The following is a 20,801-nucleotide window of genomic DNA, read 5'->3' on the forward strand; positions in this document are numbered from 1 at the left end:
ATGATATGTTCTTGACAGAAGTTAAAGCTTTTCAATCTATGTGATCGCCGAGGGAAACTTAGAGACCCATCTCATTGTTTAGCAAATACAGCATTCTGTTCACTACATCAATTACGATGACCCCAGGGGTACTGAAAGCCTCCCAGTATGCCCATTTCAGTGACAGCTGTCATGCTAATGAATCCTTGGTGACATTATAATTAAACCATTTCATAGGTTCGCTTCTTCTTCTTCTTCCTTCTGTATAAAGTCTGATCCTTTAAGGAGTTGTACATGTAAGTAATACAAAAGTTCAATTTGTTAAAATAATCTGGCAACTTCAAAAATATTGACCCAAATAATAAAATCTTTACACATTGAAAGCATAAACTTTCTGTATTATTATTGACATTTTTGGTAAAAGTTCAGCAGTTTTTAATATAAAAATATATACTTAACGTACCAGCTTCTCCTGACATATGTCAATGTTAATAGCATAATAAAATCTATAGCAGGTAGGTTTAAATCTATTACATACATGGCATGTAAAGTGTTAAGTGGAACATTCCTTTTTAGTATACACTATATGGAGAAAAGTATTGGGACACCTGACCATTATACCAACAGGGACTTTTATGACATCACATTCTAAAAACAAACATCAATACATAGGTTATCCCCCTTTCACTCTTCTGGGAAGGCTTTCCACAAGATTTTGGAGTGTTTCTGTGGGAATTTTTGCCCATTCATCCAGTAGAGCATTCGTGAGGTCAGGGACTGATGTTGGACGAGATGTTGGCCTGGCCCACAATCTCTGTTCCATTTCATCCCAAAGGTGTGCGATAGGGTTGAGGTCAGAGCTCTTTGCGGGACAGTCAAGTTCTTCCACACCAAACTCATCCGGCCATGTCTTTATGGTCCTTGCTTTGTGCCCTGGGACACAGTAATGTTGAAATAGAAAAAGGCCTCCCAAAACTGTTCCCACAAAGTTGGAAGCACAGCGTTGTCCAAAATGCCTTGGTATGTCCCCTTCAAAAATGGTGTTATTCCTTTTAAAGCTTTCCATTTCATGCAAAGTTCTGGAATTGAAGAGAAGATGACAACATGACAATACGAGAGCGCTGAAATATTACAGATATTATTCTGATAATAAAATAAATTCTTAGAATTATAATGTAAATATTTCAGACAATATGGGAAAATTATTTTCTAAATATAGCTTCCCACAAAAATGTTTTTTAAAAACTAAGAAATGTAAAGTAGAAAGAAAACAACAGAGGAATATAAAAAATACATTTTTGTTAAGAAGAAAAATATATGAACACTTTCTAACAGTAAAATAATGTATGATGCATTTCTTTGTTACTTTATACAATATACTGAATATGTTCAGTTCAACATGTTCACTGCAACTGACGAGAGAAAAATCACATACTGGGTGAAGTCATGTAAGGGAGTTCTGTCCCCCCCACCTTCTGTTGAAATTATTTTTAATGTCTTATCTAGAAAGAAGAGCAGATATGAAGCCTGTTTACCATAATGATCATCTGTACGTATGTGTGTATACCTTATCTAAGCAGACACACACTTATATAGAAGTAGGTCCAGTACCAGAAGAACAGTGCCTGGTTTACTGCTGTCAGTGGTATTCCTAAAACATGATTATACTACATTCTTCAACACTACATGCTCTTGACCTTCCAAAAGAATGTCTTCAGGTCCTCAAATACCCTTTTATCCTTTATCGGAAGCTTCCAATGACTGACATTTGCTATTTTTGAAAATAAAACACATCAACTTCAATCATAACCATAATATGATCTTCTGTTCTGTAAATCCATCTATATATATTTTTTTAAATTCTTGGACAACTTAACCATCAACAGAATAAAGTCAAATCTAAATAGAGGTTAATGCCTATCATTATTTTTATTAAAGTGAAAACACCATACTATAACACCAAACATGAAGAAGGCAAAGGAACAGTAGCATATTCTGGCCTAGGCTGGCTAAGAGTATGATTGCCCTTTATTTAAAGGAGAGTACTGATCTCCTCAACCAGCCTCCTAACGCTAAGCATAGCAGTAAGAACGGCGGTGCAGGGGTGGTGGTAGGGATCCTCTGGATTATACCCATCTGTATTTGTCTAGACAAAAGTAAGTAGTAGAACGCTTCGTGTTCGTCTTCGTGGGGAAAAAAATTCCACGAATATTCGTCTGTTCTTCTTTTTTTTTCTTTGTTTTTTTGTAGAAGGGGTTAATACAGGGTTAACGCGGTACACACTACGCAGCAGCTTTGGCGCCAGGATTTTAAAGGTCCGTACTAGCAACTCTATTGGTTGCCGGGAGGGGCCTTCTCTGCTACCGATGGCAGATGAGCCCCCTGCTGGCGACCGATAGAGTCGCTCGTACAGACTTTTAAAATCCTGGTGCCGCAACTCGGCCGGGGGAGACCACTGGTCTCCCCGCTCCAATAGAGTCGCTCGTACAGAACTTTAACTCCTGGCGGTGAACCTACGGATTGATTGGTTGATGCCAGAGGAGGCCCCTGCCGGTGACCAATAGAGTCACTCGTACGGCTCTTTACCTCCTGACGTCGAACCTACGGATTTCTGCTCCTGTTAACCCCTGCAATGCTGTGTAGATGAGGTAGGCTGGATAGGGAATGGACCAGGAAGATTAGTAAACGAAGACAAACATGAAGATTCTGCGTGTTGTGTGCCTTCCTCTTCCTATACGCTTTGCCGCCGCCATGTTCGTTAGTTCGGTATTAGGGCTGAACAACAAAAACGCACACTTCCTGTTCGCTCGAATACGAATGCTCAAGTCTAGTAAGTAGTAGTGTAGGGGGGTGCTGATTGACTCTTCTCAGCCATAATTAGTGATGGGGAATGGGAGTTACAGATCTTAAAAGCAGATGCAAAAGAGGCGAAAAATGTTTGCAATATTTGTGTACATGTATATTTTTTACTTTTTTGTTTATTTATCACAATTATAGAATCTAACCCCTTCATATGTGTACATTGACATTTATGGGTTTTATGTGCGATCTACATGTATGTACAACAACTGGATACATTTACTAAGGTGATGGATTTTTAAGAACATTATTTAGTTTTTGTTGCTTAACAGGGAAATAATAAATAACACACACAAGGGGGATATAAACTTCGAAATACCTTGAAAAAATGAAAAAAACAATGGGACAAGAGGGCGTATTTTAAAACAAGAGTGACAAAGGCTTAGATGTAAAGTATTTCTAGTACAGAGATGGAAACGTAGTCTTCCAGTAGAAGTGATAGATGTTAATACCGTGTGATATTTTAAGCATGCATCAGAGATTAGCCTATCCTGAGCATATGATTAGAATATGTTTATATATACACACCACTTCATTCCCTGTTTCTGTAATTCACATTCTCTTTTGAAATAATTGTTTGATTTTTTTCCTTTTTAATTTTGACTTTATAATATATATTATTGGTGAATGCAGTTTCATATTTTATCGTAAAATAAAAATTATGTATAGTTGTGTCTCTTATTTCATAATTCATAAAAATGTAAAAAATGTCACATAAGCTTTTAAGACCTCAGAAATCTAAGGTCAGAAATCTAATTTTTGGAGGTATCAAAAACCACCATTTTGTTTCATAAACATTGGTTTTCTTTTTCATGCCTCAAAGGGAAAAAGGTTACTGAAACATTTTATTCATATTTTTTGCTTAAGTATTTTGAATCTTGAGTTATTTCATCTTTCTTCGTTGTAGGTAATTAGCTCATAAATCATTGCATATATTTTGCGATAAGATTTTTTGTAAAACCACTTGAAACCACATTATACCATAAAATTGATTTATTAAGCAAAGGATTTTGTAAAAAAAGATTTCATTTTCTTCTACTGCTTCATAAATAAAGGATTTATCACTCTTATGATATTACACAGTGTGCAATACAACCCAATTAACATAGACAATGAATGTCACCTAAGGATCCTGGTCCACCAGGAGTCATTCTGCTGTGTTACCTGATATTCCCAGAGCAATATAAAGTCTATGTCATGTTTTTCGGCCATATAACATACTCCCCAACAGTCTATTTTAGGTCCCATCCTTCTATCCCAAGTAGCTGCCCCAGTTTCTTGCTTTGTGGGGTCATGGGGTGGATGGTGAGTTCCCCTATTTACAGGGATCTGTAAAATCAATGGAGGTCTGTGCTGTGACATGATGAGACGAAATAACCAACATGGAAATGTTCATTATATTGAAATATATTTTGCGGGAAAGGGTTATTATTTAAAAAAAAAATCATATCTGTTAGTTTCTATGTAATCACATATATCAGATACTTAAATTGGCAGCAATCTGCCAAAAAAAGCAAGGATGGGTGCAGAAGGTCCTAATTTGGGACACAACAAAATAAAAAGTTCTAGACTCTTTATGATTTGGGCAAAGGGGATGTGAATAGTTATCATGTAGCAAGAACAGAATCACATTTTTGAAACTGTTAACCCCTTAATGACAAAGCCCGCACATGTACGGGCTCAAAATGCATTGTTTTCAATGGGTTTAGGGACCGCCCATTGTCCTTAAGGGGTTAAAGTTGTTATTTTCTGCATTTAACATATCCATTTATGTAAAAAAAAATGTGTTTTCTTTCTTCTTTTTTTTGCTAACTCGTGTACTTCTAAACAGATCCCAGTTATATCGGTGATATGTTCGGAGCCCTTCATAGATTAGACCTGTTCCATGGCTACCCATCACATGGAGCCTATGTATATACCAGCTATCTTTGTGGACAAAATGTATATAACCCCTTATTTTTCACGTTTGTTAGTATTCTAAATATTTTGACGTTAGAAAAACATGGATATTCTTTTATATCCTATCTAAGCCACGGGTCTTTGTGGCTCTTCCTGTTCAACATTAAAGTTATGTCTTTTGCCTAGATTATAATCCCACACATAAATATCATATTATACGACTTTAAAGAATGAATAGGGTAACTAGTAGAACATTCAAGAGCAAACTGTTTTTTTTTAAGTAAGTAATTATTAATAATATTCATCTAGTTACTGAAACTCCACAGTTTGGCAATTATCTTACAATTATAATAATGGATGATTATTAATCGGACCGTGCTGCATAGGGCTTGTCAGGTCTTGGCACAATTTATGAAACGAAGCAGGATGTTTTCAGTGAATGGATGGTTAATAATTAGGACTATATAAATGTTTATGTCTCATTGTCATAATATTTAAGTTTTAGGAAAATATTCCATGAAAAATCTAAAGAGTCCATAATAACAAGCTGGTTTAGAGAAACAGAAATCATTAAACTACGTTACATTCATTGTAGTCATAGACAAGCTATGTTGTAATAATCATAGACCATTGCTGGGCTTCTGAGGCAATACCCTCATATTGTGTGGCATGGTTGCAATGTGTCGCCCTCCTTAACCCCTTATGGAAGGAAGACATAATATCCCCCCCACCCCCCAAAAAAATGCTGTTTAAACCCGAGGATGTAAGATTGCATCCTCTGCAGACCAACAGCCAATAGGTGGCATTTCCCTGCATGTGATTGCTTGAGGAGCCGACCAAATATTTTTGATTGGCTGATCACTCTGTCATAGCATGATCAGCAGTCTTTGTGCATGTGCACAATTTTTTAACCCTAAAAAGGTTCTTTTTTTTAGCACTTTAGAATGGAAGGGTGGTAAGGCCATGTAACTTTGTAAGTACAAGTTTTTTTAACTTAAAGAATGTACTGTAGGGAGAAGCTGCAGAGCTGAAGCTTCCACCCCCTCCGTAGCATCACCACTGATTGCCTGCTAGAAACTAACAGTTAGACATGTGTACCTTCAAAGACATTAGAAATGTAAATACTTTGCGGGTAAATGTATACAAAATCATTATAGAAACCATCAGTCATAGAAATCATTATGTAGGAAGTGGGTTGGAGGAGAAAAGAGATAAAGGGAAAAGAAAACAAGCCATGTCTGAAATGGTGCATGTAGCGATACCTAATTAGAGACCAACTTTGACAGAATTCCAAGAATCCAAGAAGTATTAAGAAGGAGAACTTTATAATCATCACCCAAAATATATCATAAGCTATCAGAGGGAAACAAGCTACCAGATAAGGAAGATCATTTTTCTCTTAAGATTCCTGCAAAGCCACTGGAAAGAGCAAAAGTTAGATATCATAGCTTGATTTGGGCTAATTTGTACCTTTTCGCCTAAGTCATTCAAATTCAGAGCATGACATTGGTAGCTGAAGAAATATTAACCAATACGTTTCAATGTCATATTATAGTTCTTTCTTGGGGCTTTAATCTTTGGCATGGCATAAACAGAAATGGCTGCTTTCTATTTTTTTGTGTATTTTCAATATAGATCCAAGAGTACCAATTTGGTATAATTAAAATATTGAATAAATATGAGCATCTGTTTATCTCATAATTACCAAGTATTTGAGATGGAAACATCCTCTGGCAAAACCAGTACAAATTCACTTTCTATCATTGTCCAGAACATAAGAAGATAAAGATATGTAATTAAGATCCATGTCTGATTATGTTCTCTGAACCAATTAATTGAGATTGTCATTCCAGATTGTTATTTATTGACTATTTTTTGGCTTTCTGCTGATGCACCTGGCAACATTCCTTAAGTCATCATGTAAACAACTCTGAGTAAGTAATATACATGGAAATGCGTACAAAAAGTACTGTGCAGGCTAGCGCAATAAAAATACGTTTGTATATATAGTATATATATATATATATATATATATATATACTACTATCTACAAGAGGTCATAATCTAAAACTAGAGGGTCAGAAGCTTAGATGTAATGTAAGGAATTTTTACTTTACTGAGAGGGTGGTAGATATATGGAACAACCTCCCAGCGGAAGTGGTAGTTGCTAATACAATGAGGGAATTTAAAGATGCATTGAAAGGGCATGAAGCAATTCTGAATCTAAGATAAGACCAAATGCTGCTTAAGGTCTGACTCCTTAGATTAGGAAAATTGGACTTGATGGGCAGAATGGTTCTTCTTATCTGCTTCCAAATTCTATGTATGTATATATATATATATATATATATATATATATATATATATATATATATATATATATATATATATATATATATTAGTATATCTGAATCTACCCAGAGAGTTGCCTCCAATATTAAGATTATATAAAAGATTATATAAAAGCAAGCAGGAAATTAACAGAAAAATGACAACAGAATTGTTGTTTATTCTAATTAAGAAAAACTCAATGAAAAAATAATTAAATTGCTTGTTTTCAATCCAGGATACCTTGTACTCTATTGGGAAATAAGGAAATAAGGTTAAATTGTTGGGTATCCACCCATCATTAGGGTGCATATATTACCTAAAGCAATGGCATGCAAGACCAGTACAGATACATACCCTCTTCAACGTGATTCTCAAGCAATGTCTTAGCAATTTCGTTTCCAGTGCTGATGAGGTTATAAATTCTCCATTTATGGATTCTTTTTTTTGTTATGTACATTGTGCATTCAAATTGAATAATGCATTGACCCTTTTATGATGATAAAATTATGTTTATGGAGAGAGGATACCTTCAGGCATTATGCATGAAAATATATTTATGCTTATCTGATGTGTCATAACACATTATTCAATCTCTTTTATGTAGGTATATATATATATATATATATATATATATATATATAATTTAAATCTAAAAGTAACGTTTGAAAACAGAACCACTCGTGTTTAATTCTCGTCTCCTGTAGACAATCCACATCAGAAGTTGGCTCCAAGCATTTTCAGCACCTTGGATATTTAGGTGCCATGATTTATTTCATGCAAATAATACTTTGATAAGAACCCCATGCAACAGAGCTGGGAGACCCTGGCCTGATGTACTCTCAACAGGGATGAGGGACAGATCTCTGCATGAGTCTGTCTGTCTCCTACCTGAAATCTTTTAATGTATTCAATGAACCTCTTGTGAGCTACCCGTCTCATCTTGGCTTATAATGATTCCACAAAGTCTGAACTACCCCTCCATGCAGCTGATTTCCTGATATTTGTTCTTCCTCAAACACCAATATTATACATGCGTGTTATGCAGGTCTTGCTTATCTTCTTGCTTATCCTTACTGCTCTTTTTTTTCAGGGTAATCCAAATTGTCCTGTAAAGTCACTTTAAGGACCTAATTCCTTAGGTTCCTGCTTTCCCTGATGACATCCTGTACTGTAATCTGGACAACTGTCACGTCAGGGGCATATCTTCTGCCACAAGTAGACCTGAAGTCTGCAGTGGCAGTCAGACCTAGCCGTCTATCTTATCAGACATCACCAGTCTCTAATGCAGGCTGTCAGCAAAGATTAAAAAAAACCTAAATAAATAAAATAATGCATCTATTTGGCTTCTCCTGGAGATAACCACACCATACCAAAATATCTTAAGTGTCTGATACAATGTCGGTATTTTTTTTTTATTATAAAAAATGTTTTATCAGTGAATGCTGATAGTATAAAGTGATATTTTCAATGCATGCTGGTTAATCAACATAAGATCACAGTTAATCCGCAAAACTTGTTTTAGTTGTTTCCTCTAATCTAAAAAAAAAAGATAAAATAAAATGAAATGTTTTCTTGGGGACATTTTGGGGTAAAGATTCAAAATATTTTTTAAAGTTCCAATTTGAGACTAAAAGGACAAACCTCTGTAAAAGCAAAGGATCTGTGTGTTGTTCAATTTGAAAGAGCTGAGATCAACTGTCAGATCCACAAATCTATTTCCGCCTGAAGTGCATGCATTTGATGCATGTAACATTTCTGTGATTCAAACTCCTCAGGGGCCTGCCAAGCATTAAAATGGTAAATATTATTATTTAGTAGAGATGCAATGCTACACCTAGGATGGAGTCCTGCTCAAGTTTACTACATGTTCAGAGGCTAGCCCCAGCGGTGGGCCTAGGTTAGTGGCACCTGGGTTGAGTATTTCCCTGCCCCCCTCCCCCAACACCATAGACTTGCATATATATACATATCTCCTTCCTCTTCCTGTCACCACTAACACTAGGCTCACCCCTGACACCCTAGGCTCACCGCTGACACACACTCACATTAACACCGTACACTAAATCACATGCTGACTCCATACACAAACATGCACACACTCTAACACCATACAGTAAAACATGCTAACAATCACACATATTCTCTCACACACAAGCTCACACATGCTAACACTGTACACTAACACATGCACACTCTGGTGCCATACATATACATTAACACATACTCACTCAAACATGACACACTTACACATACAGCACACACATTCTACAACACCATACACTACCACAGTCACGCCAAAACCATGTACTTACACTTACATTCACAAACACACACTCACTATAACACTACACACACACACACTTCATAATCACTGCAGGTTTTTTTTTAACCCCTCTCCTTCTGCCTTTTACTTCGGACTGAGCCCTGTCTTCACTGCTACTCAATGTCACATCTGCCATCACCCAGGAGCACATACTGTAAAATGTCTTTGCCGTGACTCACCCGGCAATGGCTTGCGCCACAAGTGGAGCCAAGAGGGATTTGGATGATCCTAACAGTGTGGAGGCTCAGGTGTGGGCAGGTATTAAAGGCACAGAGTATAAATGGTATAAAGCCTGGATAGGTAATACAGCAGGCAGAATCATATGACGGGATGTACAGGGTGGCAGAGATTAATGCAAGGAAGAAGGTCAGACACACACAAGCCAAGGTCAGTCCATGGAGCAGGTAGTCAGACAAGCCATGTATGGTGTACAGGTAGGGCAATCAGGTGCAGGCTCACTAGGCAAGAGAGTAGTCAAGCAAGCCAAGGGTCAATATTAGCAATACATACATCCACCCAGCAAGCCAAACAAGCAGGGGCACACTAGGGTACCTCTGCAATGCAGTTCTGTATTTTTCAATCCAACGCCCAGGCTGCCTAACCTCCTGCCTCATAACACAGGTGCCCCCCCCAGGCTCTGACCTGATTTTATATTATATCCTGTAGTGCTACAAACTGTATGTTATGGAGTGCATTCACTATGGAGCATGTTTCAGCATATGGACAGGTTACAAGGCAGTATGGTGTATATGCACCAGGGAGCCTAATGAACCAGTATAACATATAGGTGATAATAGAAGACATTTTTTTCCAATATATCACTGCACTTAACCCTTAACACACATCCAGTTAGTTTGTCTGTGCACATTCAACATTTTAATCTGCTACAAACTCCGCATATTCATTAATCTGAAAGGGGCACTATGTCACACATTACTGCATTACAATAGAATAAATAGGAAAAGTCACCATCACAGCTCTTAGCTTAACTAATTTCCTTTATTAAAACAATCGACAATGTGTGCTTTTATTTGATTGTCAGAAAATTTGTTATAAAGAGATTTGCTTTAAAAGTCATTTAGCTTTTTACCTTATGGAAGCTGAAATCTGTGGTCACAAGTTACAGAACTAGCATATCAATTAATTAATATCAATTCATTTTATAATTAATTATTATGCACCAGGAAAAGTAACAAATTAGCTTAAGCCAACAAGCAGGTACAACATCTCAGCTGACCTGTGAAGATCACAAAAAGATGGGGCGGCATCGGCAGAGAACTGGTCTAGATGCCCCATACTTACTAAACATCTCATTTTTGTCCCAAGTTTCAACTAACTTTGGAGAAATCCACATATATATGGATATGGATCCATGTATATATATATATATATATATATATATATATATATATATAATATTTTGTGGAACTTATTATTCATACAAGTCTCAGAAGGAGTTGGCCGATTCTTGTGATTACAAAATCTGGAGCTGACTTGTTTGCGTTATCTGCAATCGGATGCATTGTAAAAAGAGTCTTTTATGAGTTGCATGATATTCTCATTCGGTTTTATGTACTGTTTGGTTTCTCAATATCGACTATGAGCTTGTTTTGAAAAACTTTATTTCAAAATAGTAAAGCTAATATTAAATTGGCAGTATAGCTAAAAAGGTAATGTTGTTTCAAACCCATATTTGTTTTGACTGCGATAATCCATATACGTCAATAAGTACTGAGCGATTATCCCTCACTGAGTACCTAGCATGAGGAAGTATTTAATTGGCTTTGTTACGAGTAGTTAATTGCCCTGACTGTACAGATGAGGTAGCGTGTGCAAGGGCTCAGAAAATAAAACAGACAGAACTCCGTCAGAGCCGGTGATCAACACTTCACCCCACCTTGTGCTGCTGCCGCTGTTGAAATGCCGCTGTCACTCAGAGGCCGATTATCTGAGAAAGAGTGACAGTTTACAGATGCCACCCACATCTTGCAGACGCACAATAAATAGAACACAGTACAAGCACAATGATCACAATAGCACTGGTCGGGGAATAGGCTTGATAGAAAACTTTAAACAACTGCCATATTTGTGTTTCCTTCACTAATGGCACTGATTAACTTGTCACTGCAGAAAAGAGTGAAAAGGCCCGTCACAGGCAATTGTAGTCGGAATTCAGGACAATCCATGGCCAGAGAAAGTGGAGGCTTAAAGAAGGCCCAAAATTGTGTCACAGACAACCAACCTTAAACCAGCATCTTCCGTATTTGATCTCGACTTTCCGAGATCCACAGTTATATATGTATATATGTAATAAATAGAGCACTTCATTCGACAAATGATATGAACTGGAGACAGCACCTAAGTAGCAGTAAAAAAAAATCTTCTTTATTAAAGTATATTTCTCTGTATTCAATAACATGCTCCAAAGACACTACCTGCATTTTGTCCAAGTCATAATTAACAATCCCTTCATCTGACTTCCTTAGAAATCAATGTCGGGAGAGGACTAATCACACCCAAAAAAACCTCTCAAACTATTAAAATCGCAAGCGTGTAAATAGATATCAGTAAATTAATATCATCGACAACATTTCTTGGAATACAAATTACCGAACCTAACTTAATGCACAATGAATTTATCAAAATTCATTATATGTTATGAAATCTATGAACAATTCCATTTCAATAACTAAAGCCAAACCAGTGACTTAAAGTATAGAAATTACAAAATCTATAAATCAGTAAATATCTTAATTTGGAAAAAAATCCAATAATTTAAAGTGAAAAAAATAATTGTCACAAGACTGCTCAATAGAGTATCCTTATATTTTTTGATCCTATCTAGATATAACAAAAAGAAAATTACCAATTAGTCACCTCCTTCACCTTCATATAAAAAGTTATTTCATTATATGTGTTTTGCACTTATACAAAAATATGCCCTATGTTCCATTCTGAATTCAGACTGTCAATAAATCAATAATATTTGTAAATCTCCTCCTCTTTAAGCTCTAGGAACAAATCCCATCTCTTGACATTGAAAGGCACTAGCTCCATCATTATGTGTTTGAAAATGCTGACCATCAATGCCCCATACTCACCTGACCTGCCACTCCAGCAGCAGATTGGGCTCTGTAGTGTGCAGCTAGCTGCTAGCTATGTTCAGCTGCACGCTATGTGAGCATAAAAATGTAGCGTGTGGCCAACTATGTCATTAAGCGGTCGGTGTCCTTAAACTGTCAGGGTCGCCTCGTGATTACGAGTCCAGCCCCGGTCGTGTGTGCAAGTCACTATGGGACATTGAAGGTGGTTGGAGGCATTACTGGCCATACCCATTCCGTTTTTCACGGGCCTCTCCTGCTATCCTACTGAGTCGCTCAATTGTCACGTTTTTGCAAGCAGTTGGGCTCATGGAGTGGTATGGAAGTGACTCCCCTGACTGGCAGGTAAACGTTAGGAAGGATGGCTCATTGATGCACCTAGGCAGCCATGGCCACTATTAGGCTGCCTCTGCAATGCTGCCTTTACCTTTTTATTGTTAACAGGCCCTGCAAAGCAGTGTGCTCCTTACCCCTTAAGCACAGAAAGTGTTAATCATTTCAAAAGTTCTCAAGTTTTTAGACACAGATGGCACAAAAAAGATAAATGCAAGAATCTAGAAAAGCAAGCAAATAACCATAGAGAATTTTGCATTCATTTTTTATCATTAAGTAATGTTTATTTTTTCAATTTAATTTGATTTTCAATAGCCCTATATAGGCAGCTGAAAGAAAGAAGCTGCCCATTTATCAATATAAAATACACAGGTTACCACCGAAGTGGACATTTGTTATTCGGATTTAACATACTGATTCAATCTTGATGTAAACCAAGTTATCACTTAAAATGTGGCCAGCTGTTAAGCTCTGCCCATTTCACACAAAGTGACATCAAACATGACATGAGCCATAATGACTTGCTTTCAGTGTCATTAGACTGATAGCAACTTAATAGAATTATTTGTTATTTTAACACCAGCCATCAAACAAAGCTTATTCCCTTCACATATAATACATTTTGCAACGCTGATTGAACTGTTACTAAACTTTAGGTCCTGGCTGCTATTATTCCCCAGTACATAGAATAATTGACATTCTAATTTGACATTAATCACATCGTGGAGCAGGGTAACAAAAAGACCCCCATTCCTCAGATCTAAACACAATTAGGCTATTCAATATAATAATAGCCATGGTTCACAGTTCAGGAGATGTCTGTATTAGCCTTACTGCTCCAATGTAATACAATATGAGGAACCCAACAAATCAGATTCTCTTATGTTAGCCTGTTTTCATTCTTTAGCTTAGTCTAAGACCTGGAAATTATATTTTATTGCCGTTAATATTATGCTCCCCATAGTAACCTACATTTTTTTCATAATCCGCTTTAACATCTTGTGCTGCTCAACAAATTTATGTAAACGTTAGGAACCCGCTTGATTTTTACTTAGGATCCACAAGCAACAGCCAACAGACAAGAACGTCACACTACTGCTGTACCTCATTGTCTGTAATTCTGCTGTGAGAGCGATGTGTGTTAATATCAATTAACTTATTAGATGCATGGTGTTTAGGACGTGAAAAAGTCCATGCGATCTGTGATTATGAGATATGGATTTGATAAATATGAACATGTGCTTGAAGAGTTGGGTTTTTTGGCCATGTGAGTTGAAGTAACACCTTAAGAGTACATTTTTAGTACATGATGCATGAAAAAGTCGACTTTTTAGACAGGTCATTAAATTTATGCCTGTTTTCTGCTATTTAAGTAAGATAAAGTAACAAGTTAACAAGTTAACAAATTGTAACGCCTTGTTGCAAATTCAGCTTGGTATACAGAGAAACGTACATAAGTTGTATCAAATATATTTAAATTGTAACAAAAAATCAAATAAAAGGTCTAGGAAGCCATATGACATAATGATGGGTGCTTGGAACAAATCAAAAGATCAATGTTGAAAATCTTGGCACCAGGCTATATGTAAACAAACCAATATTAACAATAAAAAAATAATATGCGTCATTTATATCCCCTCAGGTTGATAAATCATGTGTCAGTGCCTGGAGATGACACAAAACTAGATTAGGTAATACAGGCTGAACTAGACATCAGATTTGGTCAAATTGGAGCACTGGTGACCAAGTGGCAGGTGAGTTTTAATGTTGACAAAACTTGTCAATCTAGTGAGAAATCACACTGCCATTTTGGAGTCAAGAAGGATTTTCCCCTTTTTTGAGGTACAAAATAAATTAAATCGATTAATTGTGGGGGGGGGGTTTCCTTCTGGATCAACAGCAAGGTTGATGGACTTATGTCTTTTTTCAACTTAAATTACTATGTTTCTCTGATAAGACGATATAAGTGAGAGACACATAAAACAAGTGTCCCTCAGATTCCTTCCATTTAAAAGTGAAACATCAGGGAGCTGGGAATGGAATGATAAGTGGTACCTCTACATTACAAACATTGAATTGTCATTCAGTGAGATAAGACGCTCAGTATATTGCACAGAGACCAGAAATTCCCTTGTTTTTGGAGACACGTATAGTTGGTTCCTCTACATTGGATGGTTATGTGTTTCCTACTTAGATATATATCATGAATATACATTGTCTGTGTACACTTGTCAATTTTATTTTAGACTTTTTGTTTTTATACGGATGAAATAGTAGTAGCAGTTTATTTCTAACAATTTTATGAAGCCACATGAGAAAAACTCTTATGTACACTTTGACATACTTAAGTATGTTTTAAAAAAAACAAGTATATATATATAAAGAAACATTTTGCTATATTATATTATTTTGGCCGTGCCTCTCTACAATTTCTCTTCTTTCTATAATTACCACATTTTATGATACGTGGATAACGCACACGATTCCATGGTGCCCCTAGTCACAGCCTCTATCCAATAGGCCCGACTTGTGTGGAACCTTCCTATAGATTGTATTTCCAGTGCATTCACATTGCCTGCCAGAGATATTTGCATTCCCCGTGACATTAGGCAGACATCATGAGTGTTGAAGAGCCATGACGCTCTTGTGAACAATGAAACCTTTCCTCTTCTCAACACTTATCTTACAGCACAGATAAATTGAGGAGAAATGGAAATTAACATAACCTTTAACAAAAGTTAGGAGAGAGAAAAAAGGAAAAATAATTTTGCAAGAAATATGAGAAGCAACAATAACCATCGAGTGATGAATGACAATTATTGTCTTTTGTGACTGGAAACGTTCCTTCCAGTGGCCTATTTCCTGAATGAGAAGTGTTGAAGTGTTATGAGATCATACAATTCCTTTGATTTGTTAAAGTCTTCCTTTATATTTTCTTTCCTAATCTCATTTGAAAGGGAAGAGAGAAGAGCTGGAAAGGAATAAACTTTAGTAAACTTTATATACCACAACAGCTGTTCTTACGAAGCCCACTTGATAAAGAAATGGGGAAATTACAAGAAAAATACAAAATGTTTCCTTCAGCTAATATTTGTGTGGTGATAGATATCATGGTTGAAGTATGTTTGTCATCATACACTTATGACAAATTCTCCAGCCTTGTGCCTTCAACAGAATAAGATCATATATGTTGCTAGGTTTGGTATTTTTTTTTACCGGGTAGTCTTTGAGCACTCTGTCCACCAAGAAAGCAAATTGATGACATGGAGTTTGCATCATTGCTTAGAGTTCACATCTCAGACCTTTCAGATAGGACACCTACATGTTCTAGATGTGGCAGAACAGTTTTGAGCAGCTCAGACTTATGAGCCAGTTATACAGTGGAGTATACAAGCCCATCCTGAAGACTGTCCACTTTTTAAATGGTTGATATGACAAGCCCATCTTTCTATTCTTGCAATGTGAAACTTGATTGATCATCAGAAAGTGTGACCACCTCTTTAAAAGCCAATGTTTTAGCAGTTTGCTGCTCTGGAGCATTCAGGTGTGTGTTAACACAATGCCAAGGAGGAAAGACAACAGCAATCATCTTAGAGAAGCAATTGTTGCTGCCCATAAATCTTGGAATGGCTATAAGGCCATTTCCAAACAATTTAAAGTAAGAAAGATTATTCAAAAGTGGAAAACATTCAGGACAGTTGCCAATCTTCCCAGGAGCGGGCATCCCAGCAATGTCCCCCCGAGGCCAGACCATACAATGCTCAGAGAAATTGCAAAAAACTCAAGAGTTACATCTCATACTCTAAAGGCCTCAGTTACCATGTTAATGTTAAAGTTCATGACAGTACAGTTCATGGCAGAAACCAAACACAGCATATCAGCACAAACACCTCAGCCACAAAACATCGACCATGAACTCCTCTGTATACCAAAGTATTCTAGAGTCAAATGTGGGGCCATCTGTCCGACAGCTAAAGCTTGGCCGAAATTGGCTCATGTAACAGGACAATGATCCCAAGCAAATATACTACAGAATGGCTGAAAAAGGCAAAAGCCCAGTCAAAGTCCAGACCTCCACCCAATAGAAATGCTGTGGCGGGACTTTAAGAGTGCTGTGCATAAACAAATGCCTGCAAATCTCAATGAACTAAAGTAACATTGTAAAGAAGAGTGGGCCAAAATTCCTCCACAAAGATGCGAGAAAACAGAAAATGGTTACTTCAAACTATTGCTGCTAAAGGAGTTTCTACAAGCTATTGAACCATTAAGGTGTACTTAGTTTTCCACAGATGACTTCTCCATTTTGGCTTTATTTTTGTTGAGTAAATCATGGCACTGTGTAATATGTCATAAATTGTTGTTCATCTGTGGTTGTATTTACCTAATCTTTAGACCTGCTAAGGAACAGATGATTGTTATTATGTTCTGATATGTAAAATCACACAGTTCACGTAGGGTGTACTTTCTTTTTCCACACGACTGTGTGTATATATATATATATATATATATATATATATATATACACAGTCGTGTGGAAAAAGAAAGTACACCCTACGTATATTATAAATATACATATTATGCAACATTATGCACCCTTATATACTTAAAGGATGGTTGTGAAGGGTTGAGAAGGTTTGAGTATGCCACGATAATTTGAGTAAGATCCACCTACGTCATCAGCCAGAAGAAGTTACTAGTCGACAGTGGTCGAACTAATATGTGATAGTGGTCGAGTTCAATAGTGATAGCCTCTAGTGCTCCTTATATCTGCCTAAAGTTTTTATTTTTTATGTGAAAAAGTCCTCCTAAACTATTTGACAGAACTGTTTTTCATCCTGCCATTAATTATAATGACCGGCACAACAAATACTGTAATAACCTGAGATTTTGGGAGTAGCTGAATCCTAAACTCCATTAAATTAGGGAAAATTACATAATGTTACCTAAAACTGTAATGGATTACTTTACTTGGGCTACTGTCAAATGTAAAAACATAATGGCTGTAATTAAATTCATCATTGCATGTCAAAAATGTGGTTATGTATAGAATATCTTTGTATAATACTATACACCTAATTGCATTTATTTCAATAATGTTTTTTTTTAATGTATAAAATATTTTAAAATTTAAAATAATATTATTATTTTAAAAAATTGCATTCAAAGAAGGCATGTAGCTGCATTATCCAGTGGCACCTAATTTGATCTACAAAATGTCAGGAGGATACCTAGAAAAGAAGAACTGAACAGCTACAAGTGTTAACCAAAATGTGTATGTTTATTTGTAGTAGAGTGCTAACAATGGGGTTTATTCACTAAATGAAGAGTTGTCTGGCAGGTTTCAACTTCCTCACTTGACTATTCATTGCGAAGTGCCAACACCGGTTTCTCAGGGTTTCTCTAGCAAGACGGCAGATATGGCCTTGCTTAATGCATTAATCAAAGCGTAAAGAACTCTTATTAATCTAATTATACTATATTATATAATGTTTAATTAATATGCATTATACAGGGCCAGCCAAGCTTTTCATGCAGCAGAACTGGGTTGGACCTTCATATTGTATAGTGAAGCGAGAGAGTTGAAACCACAACTCTCCTGCAAGCTCTTCTACCAACTCTTCAGTGAACAGACCCCGAAGTGTTGGATCCACAAAGAAATCCTTGCCGTCTTCTACTGTACAGTTGGAGTTCTATCACGGAATGTGACTAACGTGTCCTTTGTACTAATCAGAATTGGACTATCAGCCAGATGAACCAGGAATGTGTCCATAAGCTGGGGCAGCCTAAAAGCAGAGCTTTCACTTATACTGAATCCCAATCAGAAGGTCCACAAATCACTCTATTTTAGGGTAGCCTGAGTGCAGGTCAGCTTCATAAACCGACAGCGGCAAAAGTTTTGCCATTGCAGTTCTCCATTATAGCCACCTCCAAAGACCAGAAGCAAGGTTCAGAGAAAAAAACATTTAAGACTGTATTGCTCAATTGTACTACTACCACTATTATTGGAACCCATTGGATCTGATTTATTACAGATACCTGGGTGGGTTTTTTTGCAATAGGCATTGAGTAACAGTAAGAAAGATTAGGGTTCTACATAGTTTATTTGTCCTGTTGGCCTTTTTTTAAATAAATAGCTTAGAGCTGTCCATAGGGAACACTCATAGAAATAATATTTTGGGAAACAGTGTAAAGTTAACTTTTTTGCCTGTAATGTCAACTAAAGGATATTGAATTTGTCACCCATGTGAAAATGAGTACAATGGGTACAAAATGAGTCAGTTAAGCCATAGTTACCGTAAATTAGCACTCTTTTAAGATACACATGGAAATATTGTTCACATACCAGGGTCCCTAATCAGCAAAGCCCAGTTGTGCATTTAGGTATGAAACTGAAACACCACTTGAAACTCATGAATAGCTCTGAAGGTACATACTTTTGGGACTCTAGAAAGGATGGAGAAAGCGTGGTAAAGTTCCCAAAGGTCCTCAGTATTGTATAAGGGTCAGGGCAGCACCCATTTTAGCTATATAACTGTATATGTCAAAATATAAAACTCACATAAATTTGAAACGGTATAAAGTTAAATTTCATTTACATGTACACAAAGAAAGCTCTATAAGTCACCATTTCAACAATTTAATTTATGGAGGTATAGATTTTTTGGCCAATCTCAATTTATGTTTTGGAAATACGAGCCATTGTGCAGAGCACAAGGGTTTCTCTGGCAATTCATGTCATGGATGACATGATTATGGTAGCTTCTTGGTCTGCCTACAATTGTATTTGTGTTACTCCCTCTGACTTTTTGTTATGAAACCACAATGGCCATATTTTGGTTACCATATTGTTAAATATTCAGTGCACATAAAAGTCACTTAATTCAAATTGGGTCTTCAAAATGCCGTCCTAGTTCAGCCTCTTTGAAAATAAATCTAATTGCCTCCTTAGTTCATAAAGCTTTTTGAATAGGTGTAGAAAGGATTTTCCAACTACCAACAATTTTACATAATAACATAGTCATTTAGGATGAAAAGGTTGTCTTGTTTCATTCAAACATTCATAAATTCTAATTGGAACAGATGGATATCCTGCATTTAAAGATATGTTTATATTAATCCATAGATGGTTAAACAATAAGCTCCTAAGACATTGGACAATTAGGTGTCTTTCAAGGAAATATGAATTCCAGTATTACTGCATTTGTTCTTGTAACGTGACTTTCTTCATGAATAGGATATATATATTCCAGGAATGCTATCCCAGCTTCAAAATTCTGAATGTGTAATATCCATTTACTGTAAAGGTAGTTGCCAATTTCCAACCATGTATCTACTGTACTTTTCATCCTTCTATGCATGTGAACTGTTGTATTAGAAATACAAATATGTATTTTCTAAACTGAACTAGAATAACACGTTGTCACTTATACTGTATATTATTATTATTAATATTATTATTATTATATATATATGTATAGAATACAGAAAAGTTGATTTTACTGCTGGGAGAGTGTATCGTTAAACCTCTGTAGTGCTTCTAGGTTTTTAGAAGAACCTTGTTGCTACTGAATTGGGAAATAATGATCTGTCTGAAGGGCTGAATCATAAAAGGCTCCTGGTGGCAATTAGTGCTGTGTACAATACACACCCATACTGCCACTATAGCAGCAGATGCAAAGTGCAATGTGTGGCCAAACGTATCCAACCGGTGGCTGCATAAATATCATCAAAAGTGCCAGGTCTGCATGGTCTTCTCTAGTTTGGCCCACCTGTGTTAAGTAGCTGCAGGAGACCATGCTGAACAATGTTCAGACTTCTCCACTGAACAACAACGATGGAACTCTTGAGGATTTCTGTTAAATTGGAAATTTTATTCAATTACAATAATAAACCAACATTTAAAAACAGCAAATCAAGGATATTTCTCAATATCAAAACAATGAGGTACTTCCAGTCCCATCTTTTTGAATTTTTGG

The sequence above is a fragment of the Spea bombifrons genome, chromosome 5 (genome assembly GCF_027358695.1).
Source record: "Spea bombifrons isolate aSpeBom1 chromosome 5, aSpeBom1.2.pri, whole genome shotgun sequence".
Lineage (NCBI taxonomy): Eukaryota > Metazoa > Chordata > Amphibia > Anura > Pelobatidae > Spea > Spea bombifrons.